The sequence below is a fragment of the Typopeltis vanoorti genome, chromosome 7 (assembly GCF_054136105.1).
Source record: "Typopeltis vanoorti isolate ZY-2024b chromosome 7, IOZ_Tvanoo_1.0, whole genome shotgun sequence".
Lineage (NCBI taxonomy): Eukaryota > Metazoa > Arthropoda > Arachnida > Uropygi > Thelyphonidae > Typopeltis > Typopeltis vanoorti.
Window position 1 is genome coordinate 97,589,271 of NC_143555.1, and position 21,480 is coordinate 97,610,750.

Consider the following 21,480-nt stretch of genomic DNA (forward strand, 5'->3'; position numbering starts at 1 on the left):
CCGTTCTACAAAAAGATCAGCTCCCTCCTCTCTCAGTGCCTGGAGTTTATAAAGTACTCTGTTCCTGTAAGCTGGCGTACTTTGGACAGACAGGCAGATCAGCAACCATCCGCCTGGAGGAACACAAGTCATACATCTGCAACCACGACTATGGTCAGTCGTGGCCTTGTTGACCATGTCTTGGATACAACCCACAGGATCTCATCCACGTGGTTGGGCTCAGCATTGTTTGTTATTTGTGTTTATGCTACATTGGTTTTTTAATAATCCCTGAAGATGTCTCAGTGACTGAGACGAAATATAGGAAGTATTAAATTCTGTTTTAATCCTTTCTGAGTGTTGTAAAAAATCCTCCAACATGATGTCTTCACAGCACTTAAGCCTCTACACACGGATGACATGTATTATTTTTAAGATAACAAGAATAATGACCAGAGAATGAGAACACAGAGATCTATTACAGGAAATGATCCAGAGAAAGATGAGGAGGACATGTACTGACAGGTTCAGCAGGACAGAGGATACTAACAGTTTTAGAAGAAAAAATTATGGGAAAAGGATCAAAAGGCAAAAAATGAAGGACATGGCTTAAAGATATAAGATCATGGACAGGATCACAAGGCTATGCAGAAACAAAAAGGAAAGCCACCAACAGAGAGAAATGGAAGGATATGGTGCTGCACCCCTCTCACTGAGGAAGCTACATGAAGAAGAAGAAGAAAATAATGACAATGGGATAACAGTTTGATGGCAGGTTTTTATGTCTCTCTCTCTCTCTTTTTGTAGGGAGAGGGAATGGACAGAATGTAGACATATTTCCATACTGTAGGACAGATGTCATATGAATATGAAAGATTACTGAGATGGTATAGTTTGAGTAATGTACCATCAAGTTCAAAAAACTTTTCATATTCCTCTTGAGTCTTTCTGATGAAAGAGCAGAAGAGACATGTGGTGAGTTCTTGCTACAGAAGGTTATAATTTGCCTTGGCCATCTAAACAGAAAAGAAGAAGAATACTTTATCTCTGAGTGATGTTACAATCCATATGTGAGAGGAAGAAGCACAGATGGACAGAAGTTGGATAAAGACCAGAAGGCATGACTCATTTGAGGAGTAGGCAACTTTTTTTTCTGCTTTAATTGAGAGTTGCAGGGTAGGCTGAGTGTAAAGATGGGGCTTTTGTCTCAAGTCACTTATGATACAATGAATTTTTTTGCTTAGACTTCATTAGCATATTTATTAAAAACTAAGATTTGAATAATGCACAGGAATTATAAGCAGAATGAAAACCCTTTATTTCAAAAGGATTATTTCTGTGAAAACAGTAATCAGACTATGAGAAGGAGGAAGAAAAATTTATGGAGACCATCTGACACTATTGTGGTGCCAAAAGCATGAAGCTGGGCACAGTTGAGGGAAGGCCATTCCATATAAAAAGAAATTTGGAGGTCTTAATTACAGAGAGAGAGATTTTTTACTTGGTCAGCACAAGTAAAAAAAGTGAAGCCAATTGGAAGAGGACTTCATTATTTGAGAGGATGGACTGAAGAAAATTGAGCTTCATGGATAAAAATTCAACATAGGCCAATCTGGAAGACAAATCATCTCCTACGTGGATGATGAATAAAAGTTTCTATGTTGATGAATAACAGTTTCTCAAATATAGTCTCTACTCTATTAATACAATTACCTTAGTAGTATTCCAATTTTTTTACTATTAAAGCATATTTTACCAAGTTACAGGGTGAACTTGGTTTCACTGTGTCAGTGAGATCCACTATAAAAATATTATAGTCCCTGATGGCAAATAATCATAATATATTCACGATGAAAGTTAAACTGACTTAGGCAGTTTAACTTTCACACTCATAAACTCAAGTTATCTTGAGCAGTTTAAAGGTGGCATTCTTACTTGAGTATTCTCGAGTGAGCTTTTGCATTTAAAAAAATCTCCACGGAAACAATTTTTAAACATGTTTGAATTTCACAGGCACGTGGTGACTATTACACATATAACTTCATGCAATTCATGTACTTCTCTGTCTACATCTATCTGGAGAAAAGTATTTGTACTGATCAACATAGTAGAAAAATTTTTCTGGCCAATTTTTCAGATGGTCCTTGTTTTACCAAGGATAGTAAAAATTGAGAAGCATATACTGATGACATGTCATGAAAACTTACTGATGATTTTGCAATTAGAACAGTTAGACTAATCAGCCAATAATGAAGCACAATTCTGTAATAACATACCATAAGATTATGGGGGCAAGTGACAGATCAGACATGAGTAGTTCTGCTGAACATTTGCTAAGGACTTGAAATAATACAGAAAGTTATTTTTTCATTTCCTGCACATAAGAGTTCTACATTCTCAGACAATACATAATACTTGCAAATTTGCAACTGACTCTCATGAGAGAGTTTTTATGTTTGCATGCATACATAAAAAAATTGCCATTGTGTTCAAGCATCTCAGAGTTGAAGAGAGTAGATATGCATGAAAAATTTTTCATTGCCATATGTGGCTACGTGTGGTTTTGAAAAATATATAATGGCTAAATTTCGAAAAGATGACGAAGAGTTTCGTGATATCGATGCTGCTTTGTTGGACTATTAATGGGGAAAAAAAAAAATCTGGGTCTGCTTTCATTCCATTCCTTCCCTTTCCAATCCCAACTAATAATGTTTTGCAACTGAAAAATCCCAAGACCAATTCAAAGTAAGCTCTTTTATTAGTAATGGGTCTAAAAAAAAAAAAGTACTCAAGCAAACTGCTTTAAATGACCTACTTAAATTATAGTGGTTTAATAAACAGTACATCAGTAATCAATCATTAAACTCTCAAATACCATATTTCATTAAAATATCATCTAGGAAAGAAAGTGCTAGTAGATAATACTTACACATCCTGTAACATCTACTTAAGGATTTATTTTATAAATCATATCACTATAAAAAATTAGATCAGCAAATTAAGCTGTTCTTTAGCTTCATATTACTAAAAGGTTTTTTACAGAAAATAATGAAAATAATCTTGTTACATACCCTGTTAATCCAAGGTTAATAGATCAAAGATGACTAATGCTGATATTAATGAACTCTTTTCTGCTTTTAGGATCACATGTTTTTATCATTGTAGAGCTGAGGAGGGGAAAAAAAAAAGCTTGCCATCAAATAAATTTCTGAATACAATAAAATTTAACCTTTAGGAATTCTGCAATACTTAAAGTTAATAACAACAAACTACAACTTCTAAATTACACGATAGTCCAGATGTCTTGTTAAGCATATCATTCTTTCTTGTTTTAATAATCCTTTTGAAACTGTTCCAGATGATCACTGTACATCATACACAAAATGGCTTGTAACGGTATGTGATTTAACAAATATAAAATTTTTTGAAAAATTTAATGAGGTTAACATTGACATCCAGACAAACAGAATGTAGAATATATATCAGTCACAATATATCTAAGTTTAATGAATTCAGAATTATGTGGACCATTTTATATACAATTAAACAGTAATAATTATTAACAATTAGTAATCATTAAAGTGGGACTAACCCCTCCACAATCAAAATTTCTTCCAAATATTACTACACAATAAAAGTTCTGCTAAAATGTAGAATTTTGTCATATCTAAATAAACAGTAACTATTTTTTGCTAACTTCTATGTGTTTTGTCAGTGTCTCAACACAAGAATTACAAGGGGGGGGAAGGTGGAGGGCACCACAAAAACTAATATTAAAAAATGGGGCATACATGAAAGAAATGGTATGCCTATTTTTCTCTTAAATATTAATAATTTTTCAAAGCCATTACTAACAGGATTCTCTTGAACAAAAAAATTTCACTGTATAGTTGGACTTGCCATGCTCTTCAGTATAATGTCCATTATTCTTCAAAATAGTCTGAAACTGCACTGAGACTTAGGAAAAATTTCTTTGCAAGAAAAAACAGTTGGGAAAAAATATGAGAGATCTTTCCATTGATAGGCAGCAACACAGTCAGCAGACTTATTTACACACTATTTATTCACACATATACAATCATAAGTTAGGTGTTCTTAAGGATGACTTAATTGTAACCTACGAGGTGATATCAAAAAGTTTCGAGACTAGGTTTGTAACACGCCAACAGATGGCAGTACAAGGCTACACGCAAAGTCACAGGGAGCACCTACCTTCATAAGTGAGTGTGACAAAAGACATCGTCCTGTGTACATCAGGAGCTGTGCAACTGATGCTATTCTGGCCACCTGTGTTACCACATCTGCGATTTCATCATGGGCAGCAAGTTAGAACAAAGGCAAACGTCAAATTCACAATTGAAAAAACGTGAAATTCGAGGATCATTACCGGTGATGAAACTTGGGTGTACAGGTACAACCCTGAGACGAAGCAACAATCTTGACAGTGAAAGAGACCATCATTTCCACACCGAAAAAGACGAGGCAGGTCCGCAGCACGACCAAGTGCATGCTCATCGTCTTTTTTGACATTCGCGGCATTGTGGATCGAGAATTCGTCCTCAGGGACCAGACCCTGAGGTAGGTCTGCCCCCTGAGGATGTTCCTGAGGGCTATTGAGTTCTACTGCAAACCTGGCAGTAGAACCCAACAGCGAGTTCTACTGCCAAGTTTTAAGCTGTCTGAGAGGAGTACTTTGGCGAAAGCGACCACATCTGTGGTGCACGAAAAACTGGATGCTCCACGACGACAATGCACCCCGTCACCAAGCTCTCCTCACACGTGAGTTTCTCGTCAGAAACATCATAATCTCGCCTCCGCACCCACCCACCCTACTCACCAGATTTGGTTCCTGCAGACTTTGCACACTTCCCGAAGATGAAGATCCAGCTCAAAGGTCACCGTTTTGACACCATTGTGGAGGTCCAGCACGAATCGCAGAAGGTGCTTGACATGCTTCAAAAAGAAGACTTCCAGGACACATTCCAGAAGTGGCAAGAACGCTGGGAGCGCTGTATACAAGGGGACTATTTTGAAGGTGATAGTGTGTAAACGTAGATAAATAAAGTAATTTCTCTGCTAATTTCTTAACTAAAGGTGGTATCTGCTTTGATACCACCTCGTATATTCCAGATTTCAAAAAAGAGAATGCAAATCTACAATGAATTCTTTTACTCTTTATTGAAGATCTCAGCAGGGATGGTCAGGATTTGATACCTTGTTAGATGTATGTATTCTACTTTTTCAACAGAATGAGATTATCTCTGACCTGCTCTTGGAGAACATTGTCAAAAATGTCATTTGTGGGAGTTGTTTGGAATTGAATATCTCAGCAGGGTTGTTCAAGATTTGAACTCCTATTGGATTTACATATTCTCCTTTATGACACTTTTAATTCTAGAAAATGAGATTAATATAGTTGAAAATGTCATCTGTGAGGGTTGTTTGGCATGAAAAGATCATTAAAATGGTCTTTCCAGTGAGCATTCATGTCATTGTCCTTGGGAAAGTTTTTTGTTTTTTTCAACCAGAAATGCTCAAATATCTCCATATTTGAGCATTTCTGGTTGAATAGCACCACTCTGGTTGCTTTTCTACATTTCAAGTTTTTGTTAGATTTTTCTACCTCAAATATTGATATGCACTCCTCACTGCATTCCTCTTGAATATTTTCTACCATTGTTCTGTCACTTCTTGTTTCACTTAGCATTCTTCCAAAGTGATCACTGCAGACATACAGAATATCTTTTATCTTCAGTTTAAAAATCCCCTTTATCATATCTGATTCCATTTACAGTACTTTTTTCCATTTCTCAGCTTTTTCAATAACTTCCAGAACATTTTGCCACCTTCCTGATATTTATTTTCTCTAAAGTCTTTCCATAAATTTTAACTGCATTTACACTCAACTTAGCCTTCTTATATTTGTCTCTGTATTCTCTCAGGATATCTATTGACTTGCTAGAAGGTTTTGCATGCTTTCTTCTTTTTCAAGACTACCTTTTTAATTTTTTTGAGTCTAATATGCAAGTTTTGTTTTGTTTTTATTTAAAATCCTTAACAAACTACTTCACTGCATCTCCCTGGCTGAAATAATCATCATTTTCTTCAGAATTTGTCAATTACACCACAAGGTTTGGCTCTTGTTCATTCAAAATGTTTTGAATAATATTTGTGCATCTGAGTATACAGTTCACATCTGAAACCTGATTGATACTGATTCTTTTTAAAATTTCTTATATAATTTTCTTTTCAATATGATATTCATTTTTATCCTGCTTGAAACTAAATGATCACTTCCTCTTTCAAATCTCCTGTATACTCTTATATCAGCACTTTTCATCTCTCCATGTGAATTTGTGCACATCTTTATGTGGAACACAGTGTTAGTGATGCTAGTCCATGTCCTAAACAGAAATCCAGCTGATACTTACCATTTTAGCAGCTGTGTCATTTTATCCAAATTTTTTTCCCAAGAGATTTTTTTTTATAAGCATGGGAACATTTGTTTCTGTATGTCCTTTTTAATGTAGTCATACAGAAACAAATGTTCCTGTGCTTATAAAAAAAATCTCTTGAGGAAAAAATTTGGATAAAATCTTAAAATGACAGTCTTTCAAATCTTTGGTAAATTCTATATGAACAGCTTTGATATCACTTCAAATGGTTATGTTTTTCTTTTCAAAGGAAACTCACACATATACTGGACAATCTTACATAAGCAGTCACACTATCACCCATCCCAACAGAACATCCTCAAAAGACACATAGAACTAAAGCCATTTTTTCTAATAATACAGCTCTTCCCACAGAACTAAACTAACTCTGCCATGTTCTTTTAGCTAGTGGTCATCTTCCCTATAAAACAGACAAATTACTGCATGTCCCCTATCCTTCCCCCACCTGACACACAAAGTTCACAACAAAATTATTCCCATTCCTTATATCAGGTGTAAATAGACAAATAATATCTCAATGCCACTTTCTTATCCACACATCCAACTACCAATCATCATCAAGACCTCTAAGGACAAATTTCATCCACTTGCACATCCTGGAGGCACATGCATCTTTATCTGAAAATGATAAAGATGCATGTGCCTCCAACTCAGCCTACTTTTGACAATGATATATCTGCCTTGAAAAACATAACCACACTCAGCTGCCATCATTATGGCAAGTCAGGACTGGCAGACCATGATGTGAATATCCCATCACACAAGATTAAATTGAAGGAAATACTCTGCTGTAAAGAAGTTGCTACACAAGTCAGAGACTATTTCTGAATCAGCATCAGTTATGAATCACCTTAATAAGTATGGCTGCATTCATTTATGAAATATTTGGGAAACAGTTATTTTAAGACAACACATCTAGCCTAACTTCCTTTTAACTGCCCTAAAAGGCACATGAGAGGACATTATTTCAATTCCACTTTGAAGCAAATTAATCTATTTGGTTCACTACTCTGCATTCTGTAACAAACTTATGTTTGTAATCTGAAGATACTGGTTTGAAATCCAGTATCTTCAGTATCTTTTTTTTTTATTTAATTTGCAATATTAGCAAATTAAATAAAATAGATTTATTTGCGTCTCAGGTGTTCTTTATACTGTGAAGCACTACTATAAATAACCAACACCATTTCATTACATTCTGTGTTATTATTTAAAAAGATCTCACTTATTTGTGTCAACATATTTCTATTATTCCTCTGCAAGCTCCTCTTCATTTGTCCTGAACCACATTCACTGGATGGTCCTGTCTTCAATTTCTTTTGAAAATGATATCTGATAAAATTTTTCAAATTAATCTCACACGAGAGACTGTAGAACTTATAGTATGTTAGTGCTGTGCATAGTATAGGCTGAGAGAGAGAGAGACAGAACTTACTTATTCATGATCTTTTTCAGTACTTGTTAGGTGTCAGCTATACTTGCCTTGGATAGTCAGTCCTAATGAAAAATCATATATCAAACAAAACAGAGGAAAACATGTATGCTGAAATCTGTATCCTAGAATTAAAAAAAAAAAAAAAAAAAAAAAAAGTGGGAGGAGTGAAATTAATCACAATATGGACAACAGAAACATAAGATGATTATGCCATGGAAGAAAAATAGAAATAATGCAATATGTAGACATCTAGGACCCAGCATTAAAATCATGAAGCTAATTACAATGTGATGGACAAAAAAAAAAAAACATGAAGCTAGCTAAGATGTTATTGGACAATAGAAAATAGTTAATGTGATATGAAGAAATACGGGAAGTCAGTTCTCTGGCACAAGTAGGCAGTGTTTTTCTCTCTGAAATTTGGGTTTTTAACCCTGCATCTCAAAACAACTACAGAACTACACTACTAGAGCCAAAAATATGAGTGTTTAAGACCATGCCTACCTGTGCCAGAGAACTGATTTCCCATATTTCTTCATATTACATTACTTAACTATTTTTCTATTGTCTATAACATCTTAGCTAGCTTCACGTTTTTTTTTTTTTTTTGTCCATCACACTATAAGTAGCTTCATGATATTAATACTGGGCCCAGGTGTCTGCATATTACAATATTTCTATTTTTCTTCCATGGCATAATCATCTTTCTGTTGTCCATGTTGAAAATGTTGTAATACATTTCAATCCTTTTTTTTTTTTTTTTTTCAAATTCTCATGGCAATCTTCCTGAGAACACTTGAAATTTACACAGAATAATACATATTTAGATATAAAACTAATCACCTTATCCTAAAATATGATAGTTATGAAAGCCAGGGTGGGTAGCTGTGGGCCTGAAGGGGCTTGAGTACCACAGATAATTATTTTTAAAAATTAAAGCCAGATATTTTGAAGACTTTCAAAATACAGTTTAATGGAACAATTACAGCACAAAAAGAAATAATTAAACAGTAGGTTTAATAATTTCAATATTTCATCTGTCACAGAGACATCTTCAGGAATACAATGTTAATATTGTCATTTTAACACACAAGAAACAATAAGTGGAAGAAATGAAATTAGACTAAATGAAGACTAAAGTCTTATGAGGGAGTGTCCCCTTATCGAAATGATTAAACCTGCTGTTTAATTATTTCTTTGTACTGTAATTATTCCATTAAACTGTATTATAAGTGTAAACCAGCACCTAAGCCTAAATACTCATTTAAGACTTCCATGTAGCATGTAATGTGCAGAACTGAGCAATGACCTAGTGTCATTGCTCAGTTCTGCTATGCCCTCATATTAGATATATACTTCAGTGAACAAGAAGGGCTGACAGTTTAAAAATTAGTAGATCTAACTGTATTTTGTATTGGCTTAAACCACAACTAAAAATGAAGATGCAACATGAAATATCATGCCAGTCAAGGCCCATTCTCTTGTCAGGGAGCAGGTGCAAACAGTGAAAAATCAGTCATGGGAATGAACTGAACTTTAGTAGAGTTGAAGATAGTCACCAACACATAAGTATCAGCAGAAATGAAATTGACAGAAGAATGAGAGAAGAACCATATCAGCATAGATTGAAACTTTTACACTGTTGAGAGGTAGTTACAGGGTTGACACTGGGGAGTTCTTTTGCTTGGTTGAACAGCAGGAAGGAGTGATGACAAGGGGGCCATCCCTGGAAGTTACAAAAGGAAACTGTGAGCAAGAGGGTGAGGAGTGGTTTCTTTGCATGGAGAGTGGTTGAACTGTGGAATGTATTGCCTGATAGTGGTGAGAGCAAGAACAGTCAATGAGTTTAAGGAGTGGTAGGATGGACTTTGTGTTTCCTGGGAGGGACGTCCCACAATGAGTCTTGATACTTTTCCTAGGAAGGACCTCCTGCAATGAGTCTTTTGACTCCTTGGAGGCCTAAATAATAATAATAATAGGTGTTACCAAGATGAAGACTAGAACAAGTGAAATAATACTAAATAAGTATAAGATGTTATTCAGGCAATAGTGAACAGGAAAAGGAGGAGTAGCTATAGTTTAACACTATATAACAAGATGTTATTTGAATGGTAATTTTAAGTAAAATCTACATTTAAAAACGAGACATTGATAATGAGATATCCATAGCTGGTCTTATCAGGATTCTAGTAAGGAAGAAGTCCGGAATTTTTATTTATTTTTTGAGTCATAAGAGAGAGAGCAGCTGACACATAAAAAAGGTAAAGGTGATTCTTGCTGGAGATCTCAGCAGAATGAGAAGTGAATATTAGACATATTCACTTGAATATGTCTAATATCCACTTGAATTGAATATTTCCTAAAAGTTTTAGGAAAATTAGGTGAACGAGCAAATCCTACTATTCTATCCACCTGCTAATTAATAAAAGCACCTGCTATTCTATCCATGATAGAGACTGGTTATTATTTACAACCTCATATTTAAACATAAATATGGTTGTAAATAATCAGTAATCAATCAGGGATGCTACTGACATCCAGTATCTCTGGTATGGTAGTGAAGATTTTTAGAGAAGTTGGTAAGAACTCGCATACAGAAATGGGTAGACAGACAAGCTATACTCTGCAAGGAACAGCATGGGTTTACTGAAGGAAGGTCATGTTTTAACAATTTGCTCATATTTTATAACATATGTTACAGCCAAGTTGGATAAAGGAAATGGATACATTATGATAATGTTAGATTTTGCTGAGACATTTGAGAGGGTACCACATGAAAGGCTGTTGCATAAACTGCAAAATATGGGAGTGCAATATATAAACTCTTGACTTGGATAAGATGGTTGACAGACAGATATCAAAAAGTGGTATATGATGGGTGTGACCAGTCACCTTAAATCTGCCAGATTTAAGGTGACTGATGATGCACCTCAAGGTTCAGTCTTTGTTATTCAAAATATACATTAGTGATATTAGGGAAGGTCTAACAGGAGATCTTCAACTGTTTGTCAATGATGTGAAGATAGCCAGGACAATCAGGGATGCTATAAATATCCATCACTTACAGAATGATTTGAACAGGCTGGATGTTTTGGCAAACAAAAATGGCTGTCAGTTTAATGGTAGTAAGTGTAAAGTTATGCATTTTGGTGTAATGAGATTTCCAGCAACATACTATATTATGTGGGATTATGCTAAATAAACTGATGAGGCTAGGAATCTTGGTGTAATGGTGGATACGAATTTGAGGTTCAAAATTCACATAGCAAATATTTCAAATACAAATCAGAGGATAATTGCAATGTTGAAGTGAACCTTGACACATAATGAGGAAGACATTTTGCCTCTTTATAAGGCCTTGATAAAACCGTACCTAGACTATTGTGTGCACATTTGATCTCCCAGGTTCCAAGGAGATAAAGAAGCTATGGGTGCAAAGAAGAGTTACAAAGATTATATTGTGGGATTTAGATTATGAGGGCAGACTGTGAGTGTGGATTATAGATTCTAGTTAACAGGAGAAAGAAGGGTGATATGACAGAGGTCTATAAACTTCTAAATGGGTGTTAGAGGATATCATCTGATGAAATTTTTCATTATAAGGAAAGTGGAGAGAGAACATGGAGGCAGTGATGAAAGTCTGTTCACACTCAAGAAAGGAATAACTGTTCTGTGAAAAGGGAAGGTATGACAGCTGGTTTGGGTGATGTATCTTCTTCTCTCTTCCATCATCTATGTGGATGATGATGAGGCCGAATGAACTCTTTTCACTTCTGTCTGTCCCGGGAGAGTCCAAACAATTCTGTCCAGTTTGGTGTTGCTTGTTGTGATTTGGTTTTCAGGTCCTTTTATTTTGTCTATCCATCTAATTCTGGGCCATCCTTTGGATCTTTTACCTTCCATCATTGTATTCAGGGCTTTAGATGGTAGTCTTTCTGCTCCCATTCTGGTCACATGGTCAAACCATCACAGTCTTCTTTCTTGGATTTTGTCTATTATTGTTATTTCTTGTTTTAGTCGTTTCCTTATGTCTTCGTTTCTTAGTCGATCCAGCAGAGATACTTCGAGTAATCTTCTTAGCCAACCCATTTCAGTAACTAATAATTTTTTCTCTTAGAGGAGTATTGGGAGGACCATTATTTCATAGATTCTTACTTTTGTTACTTGTTTGATGTCGCTTGACTTTCATATTTTATTAAGTTGTCCAAACGTTTGGGATGCTTGACTGATTCGTCTGTTTACATCTTTTATAATTTCACCATTGTACTCAATAACTCCTCCAAGGTAGGTGAAGTTTTCTACCTGCTCTAGATTCTTACTATCAATTTCAATTTTCAGATTGGTGCTTCTTTTTCCTATTTGCATACTTTTTGTTTTGTCTATATTTATGGTTAATCCAGATTTTATACACTCCTCCTTTATTTTATTAGAAATTCGCTGTAGATTTTCTTCTGTGCCTGCAAGTAATGCAATGTCGTCTGAAAATTTTAAATTTGTCACATTTTTCCCATATATTTTGATTCCGGAGTCTTCATTGTTTAAGGCCTTATTGGTTGCTTCTTCCAGTGTAAGATTGAACAGGTCTGGTGACAGATTGCATCCCTGTCTTACTCCGCTCTCTGTGTGGAACCAGTTGGTTGAGGTGTCCTCCATTCGTACTGCACTCTCAGATTTCTCATACAGATTATTATTCTTATGGTTTTGTTGGGAATTCCAAATCTTTCATAGTTCTCTTCTACGGATTGAATCAAATGCCTGACGAAAGTCTATGAAATTTATGTAGCAACTTCGGCTGTACTCTAGTGTCTTTATTAGAGTGATGTATAGACTTGGGTGATGTATAGTCTCCTTAAATGAGCCCTTGATTCCCTGAAGGTCTCAGTTAATAATAATAATGATGATAAACATAAATGGAGAGAACACATAAAACATAGTCTTATTATCCAGCTTAGGAAACAAGAGTGTACGGGGGATTAGAAATATTATTATTTGATACCTCCAGGGGGTACAAGTACTCATCGAGGGAGGGCACCTCAAGGTATTAAAGTTGCATAGTGGTTCCAGCCATACTGCTCTGGACAGAGAGTCAAACTTCATATCTATAGTACCTGACTGTTAAAAAGAAAAATAAAACAATGTGAGAATTAGAATTACAGATGTCCCATACAGATTGTTACAGGAGAGATTTATGTAAGCATACTTGAGAACATGCCAAGAAAAATTAAGAGAAAAACCTCATAAGGATCTCTGACCCTAGATGGTCAGGTCATTCCAACCAAAGAGCATTATCAATAACAAGTAAGCTATGAAGGCTCCCTTCAAATTACAAAACTGGTCAATGTGACTTATTTATGATCATATGCCCGCTATAGATTAAAGTGCTGTGGAAGTAGAGAAATTCTGAGAATAATTAGAAAAATGCAAGTGACACTAATTAAAATGAATCCTTGACTCACAGAAATGTTCTGGAATTTTTTTTAAAAAAAGGTGCTGAGCTTCAAATAATGATAAATAACTGCTGGATTGCTGCTCTAGATATAAAGTAACCATTATAAACACTATTTCATGCACAAGTGCATTAGATGGAGAGAACAAACAGAAAACAAGATAAGTGTTATTGTTAACATGATGTATTTTGGAATGGCTCAGGATAAAAGAACTCTTTATTTTTAATAATAATTGTTTTGTTTAGCCTTGGTCTTCTATTATATTCCATAACTTTTGTATATTAATTTGGTCAAAGGTTTTCTCATAATCTATAGATGCCAGGTGAGTCTGTATTAAATTCTCTCTGTCTTTTTTTTTTTGTCTTTTTTCCCTATGATCAGTTTTAGTGCAAATACATTGTCAATGCAACTTTGACCTTTACTAAATCCACCCTGTTCCTCTCAGCAAACTATCAGCAAAAGTAGTAAGTGTTTTATTTAAAATCTTACTGTATAATTTATATGCTGTATTTAATAAGCTAATACCTCTGTGATTTATACATAAATATCTATCCCTTCTTATTTTAATTAACTCTGAGGTAATTCCATTTGTTTCTGCTACTTTTCTATCTTCCAATTCCACCATCTCCAATAAATCAATTCCTGTATTATTTACATTTTTATCTTGTTGAAAGTTTTTTCACTTGGTAATACTATAAATCAAATATGCCAAGAAATTATATTCTCGGTTTAACCCTTTATCCAAGTGTAAGCAAACAAAGTTTGCGTGTTAAGTATCATCATGACTGGGCTACTTGTATATAGAGGCTAATGACTTCACATCAATTGCATTAGTATCCATAATGCGAAGCACACATCCTTTCGGGTTCGGGACACAACAGTATACAGAAGATTTGAAACTGGAAGTGATCACCATTTAGTGTTGAGCTGGATAAAACTGAACATCATATTTAAAAAAGAGTATGCAAGAAAGTTTTATTAAAAGTGAACCAAAGTTGAGCAGCTTTCAGAGGTGAGTGAACTGTAGAACCAGGACCAAACATTGGTAATTCAATAGCAAACCATGAAAAAACCATTGATTGATTCAGCCAGAGAGGCATGCGGTAAGGTTGTCTGGAAGGATAGAAAAATTATAACCCCATGGCAGGCTCAAGAAGTAAAAGAGACAATCAAGGAAAAGAAGTAGTGTGTTAAATGCTCCTGGCAAGTAAGACAGCCTGTGATCTTAGAGAATACAGAGAAAATGTAAGAAAGCAAAGCACACCACATAAAACTAGCTAAGCAAAAGTAATGGGAAGACTTCAGTAAGAACAAATAAAATAAATTATTATTATTCTTACAGACTACTCCAAGGAGTACTTAGACTCATTGAGGGAGGCCCTAACATCATGTCAAGAACTATCCAACATTCGCGCAGTATCTATCCTACTTTGCTTTGAACTCATTCACAGTCATGGCACCTACAACAGACTCTGGCAAACTATTCCATTCATTCACCTCTACTCTCTATTCACCTCTATTCTACTCTCCAAGCAAAAAACCTAGTTCTAAACCTTTGCTAACTACACTCTTTTAGTTTCCATGGATGGCCCCTTTCTGAAATATCAAGAAGATGGCAAAATATTCTGAAGACTGCTGAAAAAGCTTTGAAATGGAAGAAAGAGTATTGTTAAAGGAATTAAAGATGATAAATGTGACATAAAAATAGAAGATCAAGATATTTGAGATGTCTGGAGTAATTACATTAAAAGGTTGCTAAATGAAAAGTTGTGACAAGCACAGGGGTAGAAAACACTCAACAGGAATGCAATAAGGAACACATATCAAAATTTGAAGAAAAATGCCATCAAAAACATGAAATGTGGAAAGACATCTGGAGTAGATGAAATTCGGCCAAAAATGCTCAAATAGGGAGGTATAAAAGTTTAAGTGGCTATGTTGCATAATTCAGAATGCCTGGTCATCAGGCATTCTGAATTATGGTCCGTCAGGAAAGCTGTGGATAGTATTGGTGGTGGCTGAGATCAGGTCATTTATGTATAAAAGAGGGTAGGTGATAGGACGAAGCCCTGAGGCACTCCTGCATTGGTAGTGAAGATCAAAGAGAGGGTGCTGTCTACTACACAGTGAACGACCAGAGAGAGAGAGAGAGGAAAAAAACACTGGCGAGAAAGGGTAAACTGCCTTCCTTCAGAGAGCTGAAGGAAGGCAGTATGCAAAGAATGCCTCTATGCCAAATGCGATCGAATGCCCTGGAAATGTCAAGGGCAACAGCACATATTTCCCTGAACCTTTCATGGCATGTCCAGTGGTGGATGCTGTAGGCTAAGAGTTCAGCCATGGATATCAACTGAAGGAATCCATACTGGTGGTCACTGATTAACTGCTGAGCTTCTAGGTAGTGAAGAAGTTTACTATTGATAACTTTCTCCATTATTTTGAAGAAGATCTGTATAGTTAGTAGCTAGGTGGGTGAAAAATAGCATCTTCTATGGCAGAGAATGCCTAGTTCAGATGATGAGCTGGAAGTAAATGTTAATCCAAGCAGAGAGAGAGAGAGAGATCTGATCCTGTCTGGTGATTTATGCATTACCATGGGTAAATGAGTTGAGATCCCATTTTCAAGAGAAAAGGCAAGAATGTGTTTTGGTGGCATTGAAGGTGACCAGATTTTCTCACCCCATTGAAAGATGGTATGGAGATCAATGTTTAAGGCACTGGTTGAAGATGATCTTTAAGCTTGGGATGTCTGAACACTACACAGTTTGAGCAGAATGAATGGGAAGCACAATCATCAGTAAAGCTTCAAACTGGATTAGTGATGATTGACAGTAATTCATTTTTGTATAGTAAAAAGAGGGTAAGTGATAGCACAGAGCCCTGAAGCATTCCTGCATTGGTGGCAATGTTTAAAGTATCATCTGCTATGACACACAATGAATGACCAGAGGGGAAAAACTGACTACTCAATTACAGAGGGTGGCAAGTAGACCAAAGGATGGCAATTTGCTTAGCAGGCCTCAATGTCAGATGCAACTAAAAGCTCTAGAAACATCAAGAGCAGCAACACTTCTCCAAACCTTTCCATGGCACATGTCTGGTGGTGGGTGATGCAAGCTACGAGGTCAGCCATGAACCTTGAGTGGCAGAATCCATATCGGTGGTTGCTGATTAACTAGTGATGATCTTTGTAAAGGATTGAGCTGGTGGCAACTGATTGGTAGTCTGATGGCAGACTTTCATCTTATTTTGGAACAGGTTGGATATGTGATTGCTTCCATGCATCAAGATTGGTGTGCCAGTACAAAAGACGTGTGTAGAGGCTTAAGTGCTGTGAGAACATCATGTTGGAGGCTTAATGGATTTTTTTTTTTTTTTTACAACACTCAGAACATGCTGAATACGAAGCAATAACCAGAAGGGTAGAAATGGACATTCTGATTGGTCGGCGAACTTTGCACTCTTGTAAAAGTGATGATTTTAATCTGTATTATTGTGCTTTTCCTTTAGAAAATTAGTGTTTTATAGTATTAGTGTAGATTTTAGTGTTTTATAACATTTTTTATTAAGATATTGTGGTATTAAATATATTTTAAAATAGTGCCAAAAATGCACAAGAAATGTAACACTAAGAACAACACTGAAGTTGAGAACAAGGCTTGTCCCTGCTAAGGAAGACATTGAAAAAAAAAAACGAATCCATTAAGCCTCCAACATGATTGCAGAAGAGATACATGACAGGTTTAGCTCTGGGGCACATTCAAGTACAACTGGAGAGATGCAATTAAGACAAAAGACATTTTGGTATCAAAACTGTTCACTATTCTTCCGATGTCCTTTTGTTGAAAAATCACAGAAATTATACAGTGTTTCTGATTCTAGTATGGTGTGAGACAATTTGCCTTGTCTATGTAGGAGTTGGAGGAAAAGTGAAGCTCGGAGTTTAGCTTTTACTTTTGGTGCTGTATCAGTAGTGCTATCTGGATGAAAGCAGTGAAACTGCAGATGATAAAACCTGCATCTGATAGCCTTAACAAGGGACCAGAAGGCTTAGTTTCCATTTGGACAAAGAGTGTTTTCTACTATTGGCCTTTATGAGGTGCCTGCTGATGACTGTTTTGCACTAATTGCTTCAGCATAGCAAGCCACCTACAGTAAGGTGTATTTTTTTTCCCCCTCAAGTGTTTTGGTACACTTTCTGTTAAAACTAAGCTTCAGAGTGCATTGCATGAATTTCTGTGAATCACTCAGAGGTGTATGGGTCTGAACGAAGCAATAACCAGAAGAGTAGAAATGGATTCAAGGTTACATTCTGATTGGTCAGTGAACTTTGCACTCTTGTAAAAGGGATGATTTTTATCTGTATTATTATGCTTTTCCTTTAGAAAATTAGTGTTTTATAGTATTGTATGTTATAAAACACTAAACTCTACACTAATAGTGTAGATTTTAGTGTTCTATAACATTTTTTATTAAGATATTGTGGTATTAAATATATTTTAAAATGGTGCCAAAAATGCACAAGAAATGTAATGCTAAGAAGAACACCAAAGTTGAGAACAAGGCTTGTCCCCGCTAAGGAAGATATTGAAAATGAATTAACCTCCAAAATCGTTAAGTTAAAGCAAATGGCTAGACAGATGATGCTGGAATTACAGAAAACCAAGCAGTGTTTGAATGAACATACGGAGAAAAATAAAATTAAACAGCAAAATAAGAAACAACAAAGCATGGAATCAGGTAAGTCAGTAAGTAACAAAAATCAGGTAAGTAACGTTGATTGTAAAAAGAAGAATACTATTTGGTATGGTGACTATCATAAAACATACTGTTGATGAGTGGGTTATGACTTCAAGTTTTTCCAGAGCAAAAATCAAAAATGCTAAAAAAATTAATATGGTGCATACAATTCAAATTAAAACAGAAAAGAAAAGTAAACGAGATTGTAATTGTAGTAGGTACTAACAACTTAACTAGTGAATAGTTCAATATGAGAGAGGATATGAAAGGGTTGTTGGAAGAGGCAAGAGTCAAAAGTCAGAAAGTGAATATCATAAGTATGTTACCTCAATATGATAAAAATTAATTAAGAAAAAGAAGAAGAGCTATGATGGCAAACGATTCAATGCATAGGCTGTGTAGAAGGAATGAGTATGAGTTTTTGGATGTGTGGAGAGAGTTTGAGGGATGATTGCATTTGTATATTCTACACTTGAATTTATTTGGTATTAGGAGTCTTGAAAAACCAAATTATAAAGGGAGGAATAGTGAGAATCTGTGTGTAAGAACAACAATGTTAGGAAACTGTGTTAATGACAAGAATAAGCATTATCATGGAAATGATTATGACGAGAGAACAAGTTTGATTTTGTGTTTGTCCAGTTTGGACCCATCAAACATGTGCAAAGATGTCTGCATATATATATATGCAGAATACAAAATACAGTATATACAGAATACAAAAGAACATGCAGGTAGCTTATTATGCCTGTACATGAATGCTAGGAGTATCAGAAACAAAGGGGTACATTTTGTTGCCTTGGTCAATATGTTGGAACTTCCGATTGTAGGCATTAGTGGGACCTGACTATCAGAATCAGACATACTAACTGGTATCAAGCATACAGTGTTTTTAGGAAGGAAAAAAAACATGATAGGAGCGAATGGGACATGCTGCTAATGTTATCAGATGACTTGAATCCAGTTATTGTTGAGACCTAAGATTGTAATACTAGTAACAGTTTTTCACATGGCAGTGAGTTTGAAGCCATCTGGGGTGATGTGGAATCTAACAAGATCAAATACGTAGTGGGGTGTTGTTATAGACCTGGTGAATCAGTTGCTAGTGATGAAGAACTGCATCACCAAATAGAAAAGATGGGCACGAAAAGAGTAATCATAATGAGAGACTTTAATTATCCATCCAATTGATCGGGTAGCAGTAAAATCACATAAGAATGAAACTGAATTTATTGAACTGTTGCAAAAGAACTTCGTCAAGCAGAATGTAAAAGAAGGAACTCTAGGTCAAAGACTGTTAGATTCGATTATAGTATCAGAGGGTGTGTCAGTTAAAGATGTAACTATTCTTACAGTTGGTGATAGTGATCATGTAATACTCACTTGGGAAGTGACTAAGTTTATGAACATTCCATTCAGAAAAGGTTACATGCTAAACTACAAAGCAGGAAATTATGACCAACTGAGGAAAATACTTGATTCAGCACAATGATCTTGGTTGCTGGATGGGAAGAATATCACCAGTGCATGGGAAGCATTTAAAAACTACTTAAATGATGCAATAACAGAATGTGTCCTGAGTGTTCGAAGAATAAATAGAGTAGGAGTCAAATGGATGTGTAATCTTATGAAGTAAGAGATTTGTAAGAAACAGATGATGTGAAAGGAATACCGTGTACATAAGGATGATGTCTGTTATGAATTTATAAGCAGCAGGACAGAAGTTACAACTGGTATATGGAAAGCTGTGTGAGTATAAAAAGAAACTGGCTCTGCAAGCTAAAGACAATCCCAAAGAATTCTAAGGTTATGCTGCAAGTAAAAGAAAGAATGAATATGAGAGAATAACTCTAATGAATGTAGATGGTGTGAGGGTGACAGATGCAGAAGGAATTGTTCAACTAATGAGTACCCATTTTGTTAAAAAGCTATCAACCCAGTGTATGCAACAACAGCTCAATTCTACCTCTTCAATGGATAAAAAAACTCAGGTGTATGGGGGGGGGGGGGTAGTAAAGATGTTGCACAAACTGAATGAGAATTCAACAGTAGGGACCGAAGGAATATCAGTTCGGATAATTTGAGTCTCAGAACAGGGAAGATTCTGCAGCAGTGAAAAGAATATATAGTAATCCTATTGCACAAGGTGGTGCAAAGACCGATGTATCCAATTATCGACCAATTAGTATCTCAAGAGTGGTTTTGAAGATTTCGGAAAAGTTGGTTAGGGCTTGCAATGACCAGCATGAGCTCATTAAGGGAAGGTCATGTTTTAGCAACTTGTTCACATCCATTCTATAATAATGTTACCAGTGAGCTAGACAAGAAAAATAGATACACCATGATACTTTTGGATTTTGCTAAGGCTTTTGACAGAATACAGCATGAAAGATTATTGCATAAATTGGAGAATATGGGATTGGATTATAAAATATTGGCATGAATAAGAGGATGGCTGACTGACAGATATCAAAAAGTGGTATATGGGGGATGCTAGTCTGCAAGATTTAAGGTAACCAGTGGTGTACCTAAAGGATCAGTCCTTGGTCCACTGTTATTCAATCTATACACTACTGCCATTGGGAAAGATTTGACAGGTGACACATCTATTTGCTGATGAGATGTTGGCATTAAGTAAAGATAGAGACATGACAGTTCTGGGAAATATTAGAATAGTGAACAGATTGCATTAATTGCATTAAAATCACATAAATAATGAATATATTAGACATATATTAAAGATACCAAGAAATTATATTCTTAGTTTAATCATTTACCCAAGTGTTAGCAAACAAAGTATGCACCTGAAGTAACTCTAGGACTTGGCAACTCTTATATAAAAGCTGATGACTTCATGTCACTTGCCTTAGTATCCCATAATGCAAAGTACATATCCTTACAGACATGTATCTCTGATACATGTCTGTAAGGATATGTATTTCAGTCATTTCCAACCGTAGGTGACTTTGTAGGCATTGCCCACAAAGTATCCCTGGTGAGATGTTTACAGGGTAGTTCACCATTACTTTCCCCAACCCCCCAATTTTATCCAGGCTCAGGACCAGCATACGCTGGAATGTATTCATGACTGTAATTCATGTGAGTTCATGGGTTTTGAGAGAGTTTCAAAGCTGATTCTAAAAATAGTCACTCAGACTATTTTTAGAATCTAGTGCACCCCTTTTTATGTTCTTTAAGGCAGATGTTAACAGATCTCCATGACTGTCCAAAGCAGGTTAAGTTGCAGGTAGGCACATAGAACTTATACATTCCATGATATGAAGCTGATCCTTCAGAGAATGTATAAAGGTTGATAGATGGATGTGTAGTATTAAAGTGGCATGAAGCTTATATTTATGAAGAATTTTTGGCTAGTTGATTTTTGTGGGGGAGGTATGGGAGGGCATGCAAAATTTTGTCTGTT

General features: G+C 35.7%; 1 protein-coding gene across 4 annotated transcripts in view; it reads right to left on the minus strand.

Moving 5' to 3' along the window:
- Window positions 1-21,480, minus strand: part of LOC150104890 (uncharacterized) — a 183,719-nt gene that overhangs the window by 64,630 nt on the left and 97,609 nt on the right. For all 4 annotated transcript variants that reach the window (XM_090395408.1, XM_090395410.1, XM_090395409.1 and 1 more), the window contains one exon: window positions 3,051-3,146. The gene's annotated coding sequence lies outside the window, so the exon portion shown is untranslated. The remainder of the gene's footprint in view (window positions 1-3,050; window positions 3,147-21,480) is intronic.